Source organism: Aulonocara sp. 'chitande type north' Nkhata Bay, linkage group LG22 (genome assembly GCF_057382095.1).
Source record: "Aulonocara sp. 'chitande type north' Nkhata Bay isolate Kocher_YH1m ecotype deep benthic linkage group LG22, A_spYH_male_GT1.1, whole genome shotgun sequence".
NCBI lineage: Eukaryota > Metazoa > Chordata > Actinopteri > Cichliformes > Cichlidae > Aulonocara > Aulonocara sp. 'chitande type north' Nkhata Bay.
The window spans coordinates 37,957,518-37,977,788 of record NC_141364.1 but is presented as its reverse complement, the minus strand read 5'-3'; positions in this window follow the sequence as shown (position 1 = coordinate 37,977,788).

Sequence of the window (20,271 nt, the reverse complement as noted above, 5' to 3'; positions counted from 1 at the left end):
GGCGACGGTGGATTGAGGGATCTCAGGAGGCAGCTTGACTCTATTTGAATCCCATTCCCTGCTATTAGCTCGGCCCAGACAAAGGAATAACTTACCGCAGGAAACAGACGAATAAAGTCCCCACAATCCACTCGCACTGGCCATTTCCTCTTGGGTAATTTGCAGCGGGGAAAATGAAGAAGCCTCCAAACATCACAAAGCTGTTTTTTTTCTGTGTGTTTGCTAACAGTTCAACAAAGGAGAGGTGGCAACAGTGATGCAAAAATGTTTGAATTATTAACTTGTTTGGTATTCGTAGATACTGTTTGGCCTCAGATTTGCTGTTCACACAGTCCTACATTTGCAACAGTGACAGAAAATTAAAGGAAAATAATCTACAAAAGTCATCGGTCTACAGTGTGGGGGAGCAGCAAAAACAAATGGACACACACTGAGTGTAATATCAGTGATTGCACTGCAGTATTTTACACTCTGAGGATCTTTGGCAGTGGCACAAAGTTGACTTTTCATGCACTTTTGCAACTTCAATTTTTACTTTATTTTTTTTAAATGCTTTTTAAACATATTTCTATAATATAATGACGAATAATCATGAGGATTTCACACTTTTCAAACACCATTATTTGCCAATTAGTCAATTTGGCAGCGAACCTGATGCCATGACTGTATGCTGTCATTACTGATGTTTGATGGTTAGTAACTTTGGCTGAAGATCTACCAAAACAGGAGAAAGTCCAAATTTCTCTTTATGTGTGTCTTAAATTAGTACTTTAAACCTGTACATATCGGTATTATGATACAAAATCCACATGTCACCATTTTATTTGGAGCAAAATGTCCTACAGTGGAATAAACTAGTAGTAAAATTATATTTACAGTATGTTTCAGCTAAAAACTCCACAGTGTTATTCTCTGCCTTTTATAAAATCTGTATGTAAAAGTAAGTCGTCACTTCCTGGTGTCAAACCTGGATCTGCATTCAGCCACCTGCTTGCCTGGATCTGGCAAGCAGGGGCGACTCCTCGGCTTACAAACAGCGGTTCAGTTGAATAGAGGTCTATGGTGAAATGCCAGTTGAGCTCCCTTGCTCTATGACCTCATTAAATACATTTCTGATGGATTTATGGTCTCATTTGCTAGTTTTAAGTCTTTCCAAATAAAACTCCACAAGAGTAAACACAGATGAAATCAGAAATCCTGACTTTCCAGTTAGAATTTTAAACTGGAATGTCCCCTCAAATCAGATTTCCAACTCAGAAAGTTCGAGAGGCCCCAATAACCTCTGATTTCTCAATCCATGTTGCAGACAGTGTGCACAAAAAGCAGCAAAACTATAGAATTTGTCATCTGTAGTATCACTGTTGTGTATTTGTAACATGCTAAAAAAGCCACACACAAGAACACTGGCCAGCATGTCTGCAGGAACACGTGGTAGTGATGTTTTTGTATTGCTAGCGTTGCAGGAATAATGACAATACTTTGTTGAGTACCCAAACAAATCATGTTTTTCTTTGATTTTCCAACTACCAGTACTAGAACACAGCCAGCTCTGGACTGGCGTCAGTCCTGTCGCTGACACCTGACTTCCAGTGGAGGTGGAGCACAACGTTATCGTGTGACTGACAAGTTGCTAGTCAGCTTGAAGATTTAGCTTGATGCTTCAAGACTTGAATTAACTAACCCGTATGTCATAATCCAGAGGCTAATTCCATCTTTTATAAGATAAATACACAAATTATAGATGTGTGACCAGAAATGGATGATTTATAAATATATAAGATCACAGTTTGAAGCTCACAGTATGGGGCGTGTTTATAGGGTGGTAAGATTTTCATATAGTAACTACTTACATAATACAATCAAAGCTCATACATATTACACTGTATTTAATCTCAAACCCACATAGTTAATGGCAAAGATATGTTAATACCAAGAATATTCCAGTACACGCAAGTTCTCCATGATCTACACAGAAAGTCAATAAAGATCTTATTGGTTTGTATGCTAAAGTTAGCCGCTGGTGAGCTTACATTGAAAACTTGCCTGGTTTGGTACAAAAGCTTTAGATTAGCAAGTTTTATAAGAAAATTTTCACAACAAATAAATTCCACTATGAATTACTAAGTGACAATTTTTTTTACTTGTACATAATATTGTACAGTGTTAGATAGAAAGCACTTAAGCACAGAGAAAAGAGTTTGTATGAATGCTATATAAGAACCAGTCCATACGTCTGTTCACAGCTACAGAACACTGGTTTTTACTAACACTGGAACAACCAGCCTGTTCACAGCTAAACCTTTACAGTGTAGTTGACAATGTAAACACTGAAAAACCACAAACTGCACAGGCACAAGTATCAAAGTCTAAACACAACACAACTGGAATAATAACCCCAACAGAATTAATGATTTAAGGTTAAGCATTAACCATCCACTTGGCAACAGTGGGAAGGAAAAACTCCCTTTTAACAGGAAGAAACCCCTGGCAGAATCAGGCCCAGGGAGGCGTGTTTACAAAAATACAATTAAAAAATCAGTGGAACTTCACTCTTATCATTTTTACTTTTGGTAAATGGCCTGTATTTATATAGCGCTTTACTAGTCCCTAAGTACCCCAAAGCGCTTTACATATCAAGTCATCCACACATTCACACACTGGCTACATTGTAGCCACAGCCACCCTGGGGCGCACTGACAGAGGCGAGGCTGCCGGACACTGGCCCTCTGACCACCACCAGTAGGCAACGGGTGAAGTGTCTTGCCCAAGGACACAACGACCGAGACTGTCCAAGCCGGGGCTCGAACCGGCAACCTTCCGATTACAAGGCGAACTCCCAACTCTTGAGCCACGATCGCCCCTTTTGCTATGTTTTGTTGCAAAATGAAAAAAAAAGGAAAAAAAGCACTACATGAAAGATAACCCATTCACCATTCGTGCAAAATGTAAATAAGAAACCTCTTTCTAGTGTTATCTTCTTTCAGTTCAATTCAATTCAATTTTATTTATATAGCGCTAAATCACAACAACAGTCGCCTCAAGGCGCTAGGCAAGGCTTTCAAGTAGATTTATTCCTTGAAGAAATGAGGAAGGATACACTCTCCAATCACATTTAAGCAAAAAATGACACAACGAGGGATGCTTTGGAAATAAATAAAAATCATGTTTTTCTTTTTTTCATCTGATTGCATTTCTTCATTCGGCTTGTTAGTTTGGCTAATTAGTTAATCTTTTGCTGACTTCATAATCAGTTTTCAGGATGTCGGAGACTGCAGAGAATGAAGAGGGAAGGACAAGCTGCAGGTAGATAAAGAAAAACCTGTCCTCACCTACTTGACAGCAAAGATAAGCAGTGATAGATTCAGCTCTGACCTGATGTTAAAACAGATGGATCACTCTGATGCATAACAGATAAGCCTGCCAGCCTCGGGTAATACATCCAGCAGTCAAATGATCCCTCACACTGAGCTCGTACTTATTTTTTACTCTGTAACACTTTCCCCCCCTCATAGCAGTGATATTTGACATACAGCACAGGAGATGTCATTTCTTAATGGCTTATATCACCTATTATATCAGTGGCAGTTTGACCTGACAGCAGCTCGCCTGGTGATTGAACATTTCGACCCACAGGGGAAAGCCACGACAAAAAGCCTATCATTAGCAATTAACGGGCGAGCCGGCGTTTGTTTGTTAACAGCTCCTTTAGAAGTCCAATGGGGCTCATTTACAGTGGATGGCACTGATAACAAACCCTGACCTAGAGAGAGCCGGGGTCACTTTGAATCCGTCAAAACTGTTGTCTGCTTGGGAAACTCAAACCTTGTTGTCTTTTTATTCACTGAGAGCTGCCGTTAAAAACTGTTCCATCATTCCCTATAGAGAGTGCGATAAAAACAAGCCATGTTCAACAAGATTGCTGACTGAAAAAAAGGTGAATTCCCTCCTCCTCCTCTTTACAGAAAGACTTAGCAGGGGGCTTTTCTCATGGCCGGGGATCTGATTGTTTTCTAAACGGATTATTAACTCTTTTGTTACAGTAGGGGTCACTTTAATGCTTCTTAGGGCCCATTAGCATTGCTTTAAAGCACGCGCGTGCACACACACACACACACACACACACACACACACACACACACACACAGATTGCTGTGTTCTAGGATTTGGCGTTTCTTGTCTTTGTTGTTCACGGTGGGAGAGGAATGATACCGTTATAATGCTGTTAAAGACAATACCTCAACTTAAAAGGGGGAGTTTGAGGGAAGGGATGTGTATGTGTGTGGGTTATGATGAAAAGGTGCCCTTAGGAAGACAAGTGAGCTTAATGCAATAGTGCTGACTTCAATGGATACCTCAAAGAGAAGTGGCATTACACAGTCTTCTCTGCTGAAAATCCCCTACAAGTCCTTGAGTGAAAGAAGGATCAGCCCAGTCTTCATTTAAGAACTGACAGAGATCACTGAGCTGGAGGAGTTAGGATCAACTCAAAGCACCCACAGCAGATATTGTTTATCCAGTTTTTTTTTTTTTATTCTTTGCAATATTTGCTTTATGCTCATCCAATAAGGATCTATTAAAGGCAAAAATAAGCTACCCTTGGGAAAATCAAAGCTATTCAGTTGAGGTCAAAGCATCACAGGGCCACAGAGGTGTTTGCTCTTTGGCTCATATTGACCGTATGAATGCGAGATTGTGAGTTGAGAGGGAGGAGGGCTAGAGACCCTCGGATCCTGGCTGGGTGCCTCCCCGAGCTTTGAGCTGCCGTTCTGGTGGAAGGATAAAGAGGGTATCTCTTACAGGCCTGACCTCCAGCCACCCCCTTCATCAGAGTTAGAGGTCAAAGATCAGATCAATTGGGTCCCTATGGCCCACACAGCAACACGGCTTAATCACCTATTAACTTCCAGCAAAGAGGGGAAGATGTTGGTCTGGCGTTATATTTAATCCATCTGATTTCAAATGTTTAGGCTTACATGATGTTGTATTATGTTGTGGTTCAAATGCATCACATGTCAGATATAGTGTCAAAGACAGTTTGCAGATATAGCAACATATTAGATGTATATTCAAAGATTCCTTAAGGATTCAAAAAAGATGTACCATGTGCCATGTTTTATTTTGTTTTGTAAATCATTTACTTTTTACATTTGTAATTCAAAAGACTGAGAGCTAAATGTCAACTTTACATCATAGCTTGGGCTCATTCATGCTCACGGTTCTTGCCCTCATTATCGGCACATGCACACCAAAAGTGCTGTCACGTCCGCTTGTGCAAGCTATGCTTTGGTGTCATTTCAGCTGGTTGTGTAACTCTCTTTTTCCAACCTTGTGTGGGTGTCACTGCTGCCAGGGTGAAGACTTACATGTCGGATTTTACCGCTAACATCGGTACCCACACCCTAAGTACTGGTATAAACGGTGACGGGACTGCGGTAACGTCATTGTTTTAGTGAGGGACATGACTAACGAAGTGACCATAATAAGCCCATTGGATGGTAAATTGATTGGTCCACTCATTGCAGGTCTGGCGCTTTGACCTCCTGGCTCCGCCAAATGCCAGTATGTCCTTGGGCAAGACACTGAATGCAAAATAGCTCCTGACAGAAAGCCAAAACCTTGCGTGGCAGCTCTGTCATTAGTTCGTTACTGAGTAAACACTGTAAATTGTTTGTAAATGCTATGCAAAAAACCCCAAAAGGATAATATAGAAACCAGCACAGCCACAGCCTATTTACCAATACTTTTCTAATGAGCTCATTATTCTTAAAGGTAACTTTAACTTTAACTTTAAATCCTCTTCCTCCGTGCCCCATCTTCTAAATTAAAAAGAAAAATGTTTTAAAAAGGCCAACAAAAGCCATTCTAACCATTCTGGCTTTGAAATGGAGCAAAAAGTTGTACGCTGGCTACATTTATCTTTTATATGGGTGAAAAATAACTTAAAAATGGCTCACCCCACCAGTTTACTTGTTTTATACAATCTAGTCGTTGTTTTAAGCTAGCAAATACCAAACCACTTTGTCCACTAAACTCACACAGGCCAAACTGGTATTTACTGGTCATGAAATTTTTGGTTAACAGGACTGTTAATGCCCTGTTGTTATTTTTGGGCCATGGAAATGACTATAATTATTTCAGGTGAGATCAAGTTTTAATCCTAGCTAGCCACATAAATGATAGATTTTGTCAGAAAGCAGTTTAATTTTCGGTTTCAGCACGAACATGCTCTTCATTAGCTTCGAGTCTTATTAGAAAGGAAAATCCACCCTCAGTATCCACACCATTCATATCCTTGTCACAAATATCTGCACACTCCCTGAATAAACCAAAGGTACAGTAAAGCAAACAGATACATGATCTTGAACTAACTGCAGAGATGTGCCGCTGGGTGTGCTTCCTGCTTTTAAGCTCTATCAACTTCCTCCTAAACTCTACACCCTGCGAAACACCTCCACCCTGCAGTGAGGTTAGTCTAACCCTACTAGCTCAAAAAAAAAAATGCTATGCAGTGAATCGCTTGCAGCACACGAGATCTTTTTTCACATATTTAATAATAAGTTGCTTATTTGTAGAGGCAGCCCTCAGAATGGTTCAACATATAAGTCATATTATTACACCATCATATCCATATAAAGGCATTTTTCCATAATCTCGATCAAGATTGATTGGTTCTAACGCAGACAAGAATGAAGGTTCAATCTGCAACATTTCATGTGAATAAATGTTTGTTTGCAAATAATATAATTCAGCTTATACCCACTTTATGAATCTTTGCACTTGCTAATCTAAACACCTGGCGTCTGGTAGGCTTTCCTGGGCGAAATCCTCTGGCACGCAGGGAAGTGATGGGCTTTATCTGTTTGTCCAGAATCAACAGAAGAAGAACTGGGTAGTTTGCATCGGTACATCTAAAGCGATGGCAAGAGCAGCACACCTGCACAATCACCTTGCTGAATTTTCAAAAGAAGGATGGCGACACGTCTGAAATGCATGATTGACAAATGCACACTGAATGGAGTGGTGATGATTTGAACCTGAAATATGAATGAAGTTATATATGAGAGTGAGGAAAAGAGAAACATCAAAGTGAGGCACGGGACTATACGGTGACTGTGGGGATGTACACAGTGGAGCCCAACACAAGGCCAGGCTGTCACATATCTGCGCAAAGACTCAATAACAGAGAGTCTGTATTGCTGCTGTCTGTCAAGCCTTTGAGAAGCAACAGTGGAGGTGGGGAGCATGCATTCCTCACAGCGGCTCCTTGCAGCTCGGCCAATTAGCAGCTGAGTGGTTTGTTTAAGTCCAAGTGATGATGAGATGTTGTGCTGGGAGGCAGCCCAGTTCATTAAGCACACCGTTGTCTCTGGTTTACTCAGCTTGCCGGCTTTAACAGCCTCTCAGTGCTTGTTTACCAGTCGCAAATATGACAGACTGTATGTCTATTTGACCGTCTGTTTGTGCGAGTGTGCATGTGCGGAGGTGACGGAGGAGGTGGTGTGTTTGCGTGGGGGGGGTGCGTGTGGGGGTGCATCTGTGGCGCTTTACAGGAGGTGGACACTTGTGCGATATATGCAATTCAATGTAAAAACTCTGCGAAAACACCTCAAGCATCATCCAAAAAGTTTAACCAACAGTTTTGTGACAGTGTCAACGAAAATTAACATTTCAACTTAACTTAGGTGTGGAAATACACTCCTTCCACTCATTTGGATTGTTGTAGAATCTTTTCTTTTTTCTTAATGACAGTTTTATATAGTTAGGTTCTTAAATATCTGGACAGTGACACAGTTTTGGAAATTGTGCCTCTGTACACCACAACAGTGCATTTAAAATCAAGCGGTCAGTGTGTGAAAAAAGTACAGACTTTCATCTTTAATGCAAGGCTTTACAAAAGTATTCACTTTCAGTTATAGTGCCCAATAACAAGAACAGTTGCCTCAGTTCACTTTATCTTGGAAATTAAAGACCCTACAACAATCGAGAGAATACCCCAACAATCAGATGACTGCTTATGAGTAAGCACGTGGCAACAGTGGGAAAGAAAAAAACCCCTTTTAACAGGAAGAAACCTCCAACAGAACCAGGCAACAAGGAGAGGTTGCAATTCCAGTTGGGAATGAAGGGAAGGAAACAGACCAAAAGACACACTACGGAAGAGAGCCAGAGATTAAGAGCTAATGATTAAATGCAAAGTTCTGTATAAACACAAAAGAGGTGCATCATGGCTGATGCAATACACCCAGTGTTGGGGAGTAACGGAATACATGTACCGCCGTTACGTATTTAAAATACAACATATGAGTAACTGTATTCCGTTACAGTTACCGATTAAAAAGGTGGTATTCAGAATACAGTTACTTTGTTGAAATAAATGGATTACACTGCGGTACTTTCCTGTTTCATATTGTCGCGGGTCAGGACTGTTTGGGTTTTGTTTGACAGCTACGTTCTTTTGTTCCAGGCGGCAGTGTTATGGTTGCCATGGTTACAGGGCGACGCTCTCTCTCTCTCTGCGACTGTGTGTTTCCTGGGTGAGAGAGCGCCTTTTCGTTGTTGTTGTTGTTGTTGTGCTAAGCTAACAGGCAGAATGCTACAAGCATAGCTCTAAAGAATGTAGCATCATGGGCAGTGTAGTCCGTGTTGCAGGGAGAATGGACTGCCATACACGTTATGGGTCTGTGAGCGCGAGGAGGGAGAAAAAGGGGAGTGGAAAGGTACGAGTTGTCATCGAGGAAAAACGGGAGCTGTAAGCATGTAAATATAATAATAACCACTTCAGCCAAGAAGACAGCCTGACGAGCCCAGTTGTAAGTAAGCTATTAAAACTCGTACACCGTGTTCGTGTTTTCCTCCGAAAACAATAAGTTCCGTTGGAGCAGCCTTTCAACGCCTCTCTCTGTCAAGAAAAGTTGACCCACACAACAAAGTAAAGCTATTTTTCAGCTACGAGCCGACAGGGACCCCGCCATATTAGTCAGAGGTCCCTTTACTACAGTTCGGAGTCGCGGACCTTCAGTAATAGTAATAAATCACACAGCAATAGTACATTCACGTAGTTGTAAAAAGCATGATAATATATTAAGTAATCCAAAGTATTCAGAATACGTTACTGTCATTGAGTAACGTAACGGAATACGTTACAGAATACATTTTGGGGCATGTATTCTGTATTCTGTAATGGAATACATTTTAAAAGTAACCTTCCCAACACTGAATACACCTATTAAAATACTCAACCCCAACCAACTGATGTTTTTATCGCCCATTTTTAGAAACTCAAAAGCGATTGGACAAACTAACACAAATTTAAATTTAAGGATTGTTTAAATATTACATAAAATCTCCTTTGCAGGCAGTGACTTCCTTAAGTTTTAAATATCTGCAAATACTGTCATCCCATGTGATGCTCTGCCAGGGCTTTATTTTGCTTATTTGTAGGTCTCTGTGTCGTCAGTTTTTGCATGTAATAACTGAAAAGCATGGCCTATTGGGATGAGATCAGGTGACTGAATTTGCAGTTGACTTGAGAAACTCTTGGCCTGCTTTTGCATTGTGTTTGGCTCACTATACGTTTGCACTATGAAGTGCTGTCTGGTCAGTTTGGCTGTTTTTTTTGGTGAATCTGAGCAGAGAGTTTAGTCCTTCACACTTCTATCAGCAGTCACATCAACCAGAAACAGGAGTGGCCATACATGCCCAGGCCATAACATTGCCTAAACCTTGCTTGACAGATAATGTGGCATGTTTTGGATCAGAAGCCCTTACTTTCTTTCTCCATAATTTCCTCTTTCCATCATTCTGGTCTGTTACTGATTTCATTTGTCCAATTAATTTTTTCAGAACAGACTGCATTAGATTTTTTCTGGTCTAATCTGGCCCTTTTGCTCTTGACTGTAAAACCAATGGTTTGCATCTCGCTGTAAACCTGTATTTCCATTCATTAAAGCGTGTCCTAAATTTAGACATTGACAGTGATACGCACACTTCCTCGCTAGTGTTCTTAATTAGGCTACATGTTGTGAAGGGGTTCTTCTTAATCAAGGAAATACATCTTAAGCAATAAGCCTCACCTGACCACAAAACTGCTTATTATTCAATTGTTCAAGCATCTTTAAGCCGCTAGGCTAACCTATAACTGGCACCAGTTCAGATTTAAAAGAGCTGTATGAAGGCGATATTACTTGTACACAGTTAACTTCACTTTAGGGTGTGGTTAAATAACACACCTTCTGCACGTTAACAACGAAACTCTTTGAGATGGAACAAAAGACCCTGTCTTGCACATTAAAGTGAGATATGTTACATGCCCATCCACCTCCCAGCCCTCCACGCCCGTAAGGGCAACACACACTAGCAACATTCAAAGCTCCAGACCTATTGTTTTCTGTGTACATAAGGCAGCAGAGAGGCACCATCTCTGGGGTTCTAATTTCATGTCGATGCATGTTAACGTATCACATTATGCCACTGTTGTACAAAAAGCATTAGTGTGTAACACCTCGCCCTTGAGCTAGCATTGGGTACATCTTTTTTATGCGTGTACCAAAAAGGTATTTGTTTACAGTGGAGCCACCCACTGGTACAGCGCTATTTGCTGCTGCCATAGTGTGCTGTATATTTACTTAATTACATTATTCACCAAGCAGTCTACTGTCTGTACTTGAGAAAATGATATCACACAAAATGATCATTCACTGGATAAGAGGGGCCTCAACTGTCACAGGCTAGCAACTGTGGCAAACAGCAACTGGGATACAAGTTTTGAAGACTTTAACACGGTTATGAAACTAATAATCACCCTTTAAATATTGACATTAGCCTTAAGAAAACTATTCATGTGTCTGAATACTTGGTAGGAATTACCTTTGCAATGTTATCCACGCAAGTAAGCAAAAGGCTCTCCTATTTGCCAACAGAGCAGCACAAAGCCACCCATTCATTCGTGAATGACCATATTAAAAACTCCAGGCTAGTTTTGTTTTAATCGACCTTAATTACTATCGCATTAGTCTAGCACTGGCTAGCTAGCTTAATTAGCATGGTTAGTAATTCATTCTGATAATAAATCAGATGGTAATCTTGATTAGTGAAAAACAACACATGCAAATGAAAACATGAAGAGTGGACCAAATAAAACAGAATATTTTTCTCAAAACATGGATGCTCATAATAACGCATAACTCTGAGCCTTAGTACAAGCTATGCTACACTCAGACCATAGCCTTGTTGGCTTTGAAATGGTTGTTTCAAAGACAGGTACCAGGTCTGTGACCAGTTAGTCAGCTGCAGTCTTCAAAGTAACTTTGGTTTGTCAAGACGACAATAAAACAGAGTCAGTCTGCTATGAGTCTGCTGTAAATTTGTGAATGATGGGGTAAAGATGGCAATTACAAGCAATTTATTTGTAATAAATCAGCAAAAATTCTATACACAGAATTTACATTGACTACTTACCTTCAGAGTCTAGCCAGAACCTCATAAATTTGAAAAATTTCTCTTCAAAGTGAAGCAGTTGCTGCAGGATGGTGAGTTAACGGCACAATTACGTAGGTGCTCAGCAACTTTGGTTTTACATATGCATATAACCAGAATACAACCAGTCTGCAACCAGCTGAGATGAGTTCTCTCAAAAAGATACATCGCAAACAAGTTGTGCTCATTGATGCAGAATGACTCAGACTGATTGCAACATGCACTGTACTATACTGTCTGAACTATACAGCAGTTATTTGCAAATCCTCACCAATCCATCTGAGAGTGATTGCAGTCAGTCCAAGTTAGACCTTGATTTTTTGGAGACAGGTTGCTTCGACCAGGCAAACTGTTAAATTTCCTTGCAAAAGTTGTTGAAAGCGATTGAGGGAATTGCACACTCAACCTCTGTGCAACCAGTTGGTTGCCCTAATTGCCATCAGTCTCTGACAGCAAAAAATGAAATAAAAAAAAATTAACAAAACCACTAGGCCACACCCATATTTCCAAGTCACGAGCGGGGTTGTATCCTATTTTTACCATAGTCTGACAATACACCTATTATAATACTCCTCCCCATAGTGTTATCAGTAAGGAGTAAACTAGATTTGAGAGAAAGAATTCATTTGCTTTTCTTTTGTGCTGGGCTCTATACATAATTATATTACTAACATTGGAGACTCTGGGCAATGACCTTCTTGTGGTTGAGTGTTAGTTAGAGGAACAACAGATCAGTCACCTTTATTCCCTGGTACTGAGGAAAAACCCCAGCTATTTCACTGTTTACACAACTTTTCCACAAGAGTCTCTATTATTGCAGTAAAACATAGAAATAGGGTGTCACATACTGATAAAGCACCTAGAGTTAGATATGCAAATAAAGAAGTACAGTGATGCTGAATGCGCTTACTTGGTAAATATAAAGGTTTTATCATTCTGTGCCCAACATTCAACCTGCATGTGTAGCCTTTTAGCTCAGCTTGCAACCACACTGTCCAGTAATCAATGTGACTGATGCCTCTTTGCACCACTTGGACAAATATTAGCCCAATAGTAGCAGTTAAAGTGCAATTATACCTCCCCTCCTCCCTTTGTTTTCTCATTCAACACAGTCCATCAACCAAGTCAAACAAGCAACAATATAAGACCAGAGGATGTTGACCTAATGAGACCCAAGCGCACTCTACTCTTACTGATAAAACAGAGTGAGAATCACCCACTTTTCTCGCCGCAACACTCTTTTTCTGTGCAGACAAAGGCTGATTATGGATGATGGAAGAGAAGAAGAAGAAAGACTTGCAACTTCTCCTTTTCCATTTTCCCCCCTTCCCCCTGAAATTTTTTGAAGGGCGGTTTATTCAAGATGTCACAGCTGCCTGCGTTTTAGTTGGAGCGTTCAGGAGGGTCACGGCTTTCTGCCTGTGTGTGTTTGCGTGTGTGTGTATGTGTGTGAGTGTGTGTGTGTGTTGGAGCAGTTCTTAAAGCAGTAATGCAGTGTCCGATGACAGATCACTTCATTCACGCAAGACGAGGGCAATTACTTCAACCATGACAGATTGCCTCAGCAGAACTGAGTTTAGGATAAAACCTCTCCCCCTCTCCCTTTATATCTCCCTCACCCCTCGTCTCCCCCTGTTCAATAAGGAATCTTGTGGTTTTCCCAGCTAATGACTTCCTCCTCACTGTTACACCATTGTGCGTGTGTGTATGTGTGTGTGTGAGCAGGGGGTGACAGTACCATCTGTCTGGCTGCTGTAGCCCTTGCCCCTGCCCAGCTGGTGGGCACTGAGTAATGGGAGAGGACTTCCTCATCTCACCCCCCTGAGACACACACTCTACATTAGTATGCAACACCTACTGTCAGAGTGAGCCAGAGAATAAGAGAGAAGAGACAGAGGTTTTTTTTGTGTTTTAGAATTGAAACCCGAGCTACTCAGAGTGTCAAGTGATGAGAACTGAATGCTCCGAGTCTTGAAAAATTGGCACATACAGCAACAATTTCACCGCGCGTGTTGACTTGTGAGTGGCAGTTTGAGGAATGTAAATGAGCGCATACTCAAGCGCTGGATTGGCTGGAAGGTAGAGAAAAGGTGAGAGAAGTTAAAGAAAGAGGAGAGGTGTAATATAGGTCAAGGATAAGGGAAACAAGTCTTATGCTGCTTCATGTGTGATATGATTACGAACATGCCAAAATACCAGAGACTGTGATTCTTACCTTGAATCTAATGTACTGGAATCTACTTAGGTATGCTGTGACAGCCAGAAATGTCTAATTATTAAAGTATTCATTAGGGCAAACTAGGACAAAATAGTACATTTGTTGGTTCAACAAATGTATAACAGGTTTACGTTACACAAGTACAAAGTAACAGAGTCTGATCTGAGTTAGCTAATACTGCAACTATATTCATGTATTTAATTAACAGATGCAGACAAACGTTACATTTTGATGAGTGTAAAACAGTTTGGCTGGAATCCACATTTAAAATAAGCTGTTACTCAGCTGTTTAACTGCACGATAAGGTAAGTGTCTAATCAGCCAATCACATGGCAGCAAGTTGACATGGCCAAGATGATGTGCTGACGCTCAAACTGAGCATCAGGACGGGAAAGAGATGATTTAAGTGACTTTCAAGGTGACATGGTTGTTGGTGCCAGATGGACTGGTCTGAGTCAGAAACTGCTGATCTACTGGGATTCTCCCAGACAAACACTTTACAGAGAATGGTCCAAAAAAGAGAAACTGTCCCGTAAGCAGCTGTTCTCTGGGTCAAATAACCTTGTTGATGCTATAGAACAGAAGACAATGGCCAGACTGCTTTAAGCTGATAGGAAGGCAACAGCAATTCAAATAACTACTCATTACAACCAAGGCATGCAGAAGAGTTTCTCTGAATGCACATAAATGGATAACTCTGAAATAGCAGAAGACCACACCAGGTGCCAGTCCAGTTAGCCAAGAACAGGAAAGCTGTCTCAAAGCTCAAATCATCTCAAATTTCATTCTTGATCATTGTCATTATGAGTTTTCTGTCCTTAAATGGCCTCCCCAGTCAGATCACAATCCAATAGAGCACCTTTGGGACGTGGTGGATTGATGGAAAAGGAGATTCTCATCATGGATGTGCAGCTAACAAATGTGAAGCAATGGTCGATGCTGTCATGTCAGCATAGTCCAAAATACAAAGAATGCCTTCAGCACCATGTTGACTCTATGCCATGAATAATCCATGTGGTTCTGACGGCAAAAGGAGGTAAAACCCAGTACCAATGATGTGTAACTAATCAAATGACCAGTGAGTTTATAATGCACTTGTTTCATTAGTGACCCATGTATTGGTGCACACTGGCAAGATGTTGACTGAACTGTAAGTAATCAATTTCATTTTTGACATGTTTTTCGTGGGTGCAATCCGCATAGATATTGTCAAGAAGCATTGTTACGACAAAGAAATCACAAATTTCGTTACTTTTTGTGCTATGTTTATTTAAAGCAAAACATAAAATTTACCTTTGGTGGAAAAGTTTGAACACATTTATTTTCTATATGGGTGAAAAAGTAAAAAAGACAAAGTCAGCAATGACTGACTTTAAGAAATTGGAAGCTGACATTATTTAACAAAAAGAAAATTCAATTAAAGGTTTGTATATCTCAGGAAATTGCTGGAGTGGTTTGCAGTGCCTTCTGCGACTCTTTGGGGAAATAAAGCTCAAATCTGAGTGACAATGGCACTGATGATGTCTCAGCTTGAGCTTGGAGAGTTTTTAATCACACAATACCACATGAACAAGCTTTGGGCCAGAGATATTTTGAGAGAGCAAGATGGAGGGAGAAATGGCACTCAAAGAATTCTGAATTCAAACCTATGGGAGAATTCCTCAACAGGAAAAGTGGTGATAAAACTCCTGGGGGGAGGGTAATGCCTTATTTATTAGATTTGACAGGTGACAGGCACTTCTCTATGTCCTGCTGACCAGTAATATTAATGCTAATCTTACATAATTTTACATGACGGTTCCAAATAATTCATGTGCACCTCACTAGAAATGCAAAGACGGAGCATGCGTTGCTTTTAGTCGTATATATCTTTTTCCTTTGAAAAAAAAAGCTCACCACAACCTCAAGCGGGAATAGAGCCAATAGAAACACCGGGATACGACCACATGTTAATTAACATGTAATGCACCAGCACAAGCACAAATGCTGGCATTGGCCACTTAACGTAGGTTACATCATAGGCTCTGCAAATATTGCTTGCAGAACTCAAAATCAGGCCTAAGGATCTTGGAGGACTGCACAGGAGTCCCCTCATCAATGTTTGAACGGAAACATGTATGCAGACGGACACATTTGCAGGACCATAAATTACGCTTCAGACTTGGACTGGATTTGATCCATTTTCTTATCCAGTTCAGGTTGGCGGTGAGGCTGGAGCCTATCCATGCTGCCGCACGTAAAAGGCAGAGTGCACCCTGGACAGGTTTGCCAGTCTGTTGCAGGACTTGATAATGAAAAAGACACACAAAAATAAATATAAGAGCAGCTGGAATTAAACATGTTAGTTTGGCATTTGACAGGAGGTTTAGACTCCTCCAACATGGCTGATTAATGTTGTTTCTTTATCTCCACACTGGCTTCATACACCGGCTTGGATCTGCTGTGTGTTGGCCAACAGAGTGTAATGCTGTCCCCCTCTTTCTAAATCTATCTCTCTCTGTTTCTATTTCCCTTCCTTGCACGCCATCCAGCCCTTTCTCTCGCTCTTCTCCTCCCCCATCCCTTTCTGTCTCAGTCTTTCTCTCTCTCTCTCTCTCTTTCTCTAACCCTCTCTCTGTCTCTGTTTCTTTCTCCTTTCAAGCGTGGAATCATTTAATTATCGCCTATAGCTCTTTTGGCAGGCTGTTGAATGCCCACCTCTCAAAGCCTGGAGGAAACAATTTACCCTGGGATATCACACACACACACATGCATGCGCGTGCACACACATGCAGACTTCAAGGAGAGGATTTATTACAGCAGGTCCATCCGCAGTTCACAGAAATCTATCACCAATCCCAGATTGAGGAAACATTTCAGGGAGGGAAAAAATAACACATTAGCCAGACCAAAAAAAATGTTTGGGGCACTGCGAGGATCCGGAGATACTTTTGCATATGTCCAGAAAGTATTTTATTTATTTATTTATTTATTTTTTTACAGATGAGGGTTTCAGGCAACAGTTCACGTGTGGGGGACTGCGAGGTAATGATTAAATGTCGTAAAGCATTTAGAGCGTTTAACTCCCTATTATCAGAACAGTAGGAGGTGATTCATTTAGGACGCTTGCCTTGTTGTCCGGGTGTGTGTGCTTCTGTGTGTTTCAAATGGGAGCCTGGTTGGATGAAGGAGCCACATCGCCCATAGAGGAGAAGGTGAACAAAACGCAGAATGGAAAAAGAAAGGGCGGAAGACAGAAGAAGAGGGGAAAACAACTGGGAACTATTGAGAGGAAATTAATGGCCCATCTCAGACTGTCAGCATTGTTATTGTTTAAGGGGCTCTGGAGGGAGGGGAACGCTTTAAAATGATGTCTGCCGAGAAAAAGAGCACTAAAAAATCAAGACAAGGCTGAGAGAGGGATGAAAGGGAGAAGAGGGGCGAAAAGGCTGTAAATTTTCGACAGAGCTCTCAGTTCATTACAGGGTGATCAGAGATGAGGCAGGGCCAGACAAAGGGCTTCAGTGTTGTTAGCCAGCTCTGTCGGTGTTACACCGGGGTCAGCTCTTTAACTCGCGGGCAATGAATAACCGGGCTTTCAACAGGGACAATGGCATGCCAGCTTTCCCCAGCTCTGGGTAGGACCTGCCTATTGTTGAGGAGTTGAACTGGGGAAGTCACCAATCTGTAGGAACGCTGACAAGCCAAATGACGCGAACGACAAGTCGAGGAAAGTAGCTGCAAAGGTTTAAGTTGTGTGTGTGCCTGTGTGCAAACCTGAAGGTCAAGAGTACTCCATCATCACCGTGTCATTAAAGATTAAAGTGTGTAGCGCACGGGGACCTCAAGAATTCCAAGGCCTCAGTGCACTAGTGCTTACTGTGGTTTCTCTTACAGGTACCCACTCAAAACTTGGACTGAAACAATCCCAAGAAAACCCCATGAATGAGTCAGCACCTGTTTAGGCCAATCAGTAACCACATTGTCCATTTACTGAACGTAAATGACCTGTAGTAATACAGCTACAAATCCTGAGTAGCCAGTCAGCTGTCAACCAAGCAGCATAAAGTTAATTTTGCATGTGGTTAACTGGTGATTCTAAACTGCATGTAGTTACAGTGAATAGTTGCCTATCCCTATGTGTTAGCCCTGCAACAGATTGCCTGCCTGCCTTGTGCCCTTGTGACAGCTGGGATAAGTTCTGGCCCCCCATGAGCCTGAATTAGATAAGTGGAAGAAATGGATAAATTGACGGACTGACTTTCTAAAATCATTTGTGAAAGTGGGAAACTCAAGTATTTGACTTATGGACCCTTATATCCTGGTTTGTCATTTAAATACAATCCAAATGACTGAGGGGAGTTGTTGAGTATATCCTAAACTTTTCTGTCAGTTAGCGCTCCTGTTTTTTTCCGCTGTTGGCTTCTGTTAGCTGTTGTTAGCTGTTGTTAGCCTCTGTTAGCGGCTGTTAGCCAGCATTAGCTGCTGTTGGCTGGCATTAGCTGCTGTTAGCCGGCATCTTTGACGGGGATCAAACATTGTTCGTTTTTGATAATGAATGAACTCTCATTTGATTTTAAGAAAATGATTTGTTAGAGGAAGAGTGTGATTATTAGGACACTGTGATGGACCGAGCAGTGAAGGAAACTTAGGCACAGGTTAAAGTCCAAAAAATGATTTTTTATTTAACCCAAAAAACATAATTGGTTAACTCATGCAAAAAGAATCAAAATCTTGGGCCCATAAAAGAGGTCAAACTAACAAAACTCTACTCAAAGTTGACAACACAACTGATAACTCAAACAACCTGACCCAACTTAATGAGACAAAGGGGAAACTTAAATAGTGGCTGATCAGCCCACAAAAACAGGAAAAGGGGTAAAACACACAAAACCTAACTAAACCAAACATAATGAACTCCAATTCCCCCCCATGGTCCTGAATTATGGCGTGAACCAATTTGTAGCCTTCCTTTAAAGCTCGCTCCGCCCCTTTTCCACCTCTTGGCTCCTTAATCAAGGGACTGGAACAGCTGCAACTAAGGTAACTCAGAAAACAAAAGATTAATCATACATAACAGTGTAAACTAAAATGTGCGCACTTATTTTAGAATGCAGCGTTATGTGGATATGTGAATTAACTAAACCAAAACCAGTTATTTATTGTCCTGTAAATAAATCCCTATATTCAAAGAAAGAAATGTGAATGCAATGTTACTTATAAGCCTCCACACTAACATGGTGGGTATTACCACTGTGTGGCTGTAAGTGCAGCCATCACAGACACTCAAGCCTAACATTAACTGGTATAATGTTCACTTGTAACCAGCTGTTCTTGTTGGTTAGCCAGCTCGTTGTCAGCTGTCTGGAGATGGAAGGGTTGCATGTCTAATCTGCTGACATAAACTAGCTGCAACAATATCAGGAATAAAGAAACCTGTTTATGCACGTCTTTGAGCCCTGACTTCCCTTCAGGAGTTGTGCTTTGGGGTGAGAAGGAAGAAGTTGATGTTTTATCTAAAACCGGTCATGTTATCTATTTCCTTCACATTTTTGCGACCACTTCCCAGATAATAAAACATGTATATTCCTTTATATGTTGAGACTAAACATGCAGAGACAAATTAAAATTTGCCTCCATGTCAGGCAAGTTCTCTTCTCCTGCCATCAACAATGCCCATCTAAGCCACTGTTTTCAAGATGGCGGGGAAACAGTGGCTTTCACAAACCAAGGTCTGCTTCTATGTATTTTAATAGACTAATTGTACGTTTTTGAGAATGTATCAGTTTGTTGGAAGATGTAATTAAACACCAATTAAATACCCTCAAAAAACTACTGACTGCACCTTTAAGTACAATGCAAATCATTAAAGGACCCAGTCTTAATGAGGTTTTATCCAATATAACATCAGTGATATTCAGGAACTAAATATACAGAACACTTTTAAGGTTAACAGAGAGTAACCTGTTTTAAATCTAGATGCTGTTTTAGGCTGATTCAGTGATGTCAACTGTGGAATGGGAAAAACATTATTTCAACTAAATAAATAAATAACAAATCACATTGTTCAATCATACAAACACACACATACACATTAATCTTTTTAAAAGTAGCCTAATGCGAAGCCTACAGCTTGAGTAAAACTGGATTCAGCACAAATTTTTCAATAACACATCGGCGAAGTTGTCCAGTCTTCCTTTATCCAATAACCCAAAATTAAATCAGTGCTCCCAAACTACAACCTGAAGACGCAATTAATACCTTGTCAAGGCGAGATTGTTGCGATTCCTTTCTTTGTGGTATGAAGGAAAAGTACTCTGTCACCTACATCTACTCTAGTTTAGGATACAGCATCTCAGCTCCTTACCAGTTTTAGGAGCCAGCAGCAAATAACCACAAACGTCTCTCCATTACCTCCCTGGTTTAGAATTGATTTTAAGATTTTACAAATCCCTTTTGGTTCATCTGTGGATCTGGTCCCATGCTACACAGCAAATAAACGGACACCATGTGAGACACTTTGCACCTTAGATCCTCAGCTGGGGCCTTTCTGGCTTTTCTGAAATCAAGAGTTAAATCTAAAGGCCATCCTTTCCCCA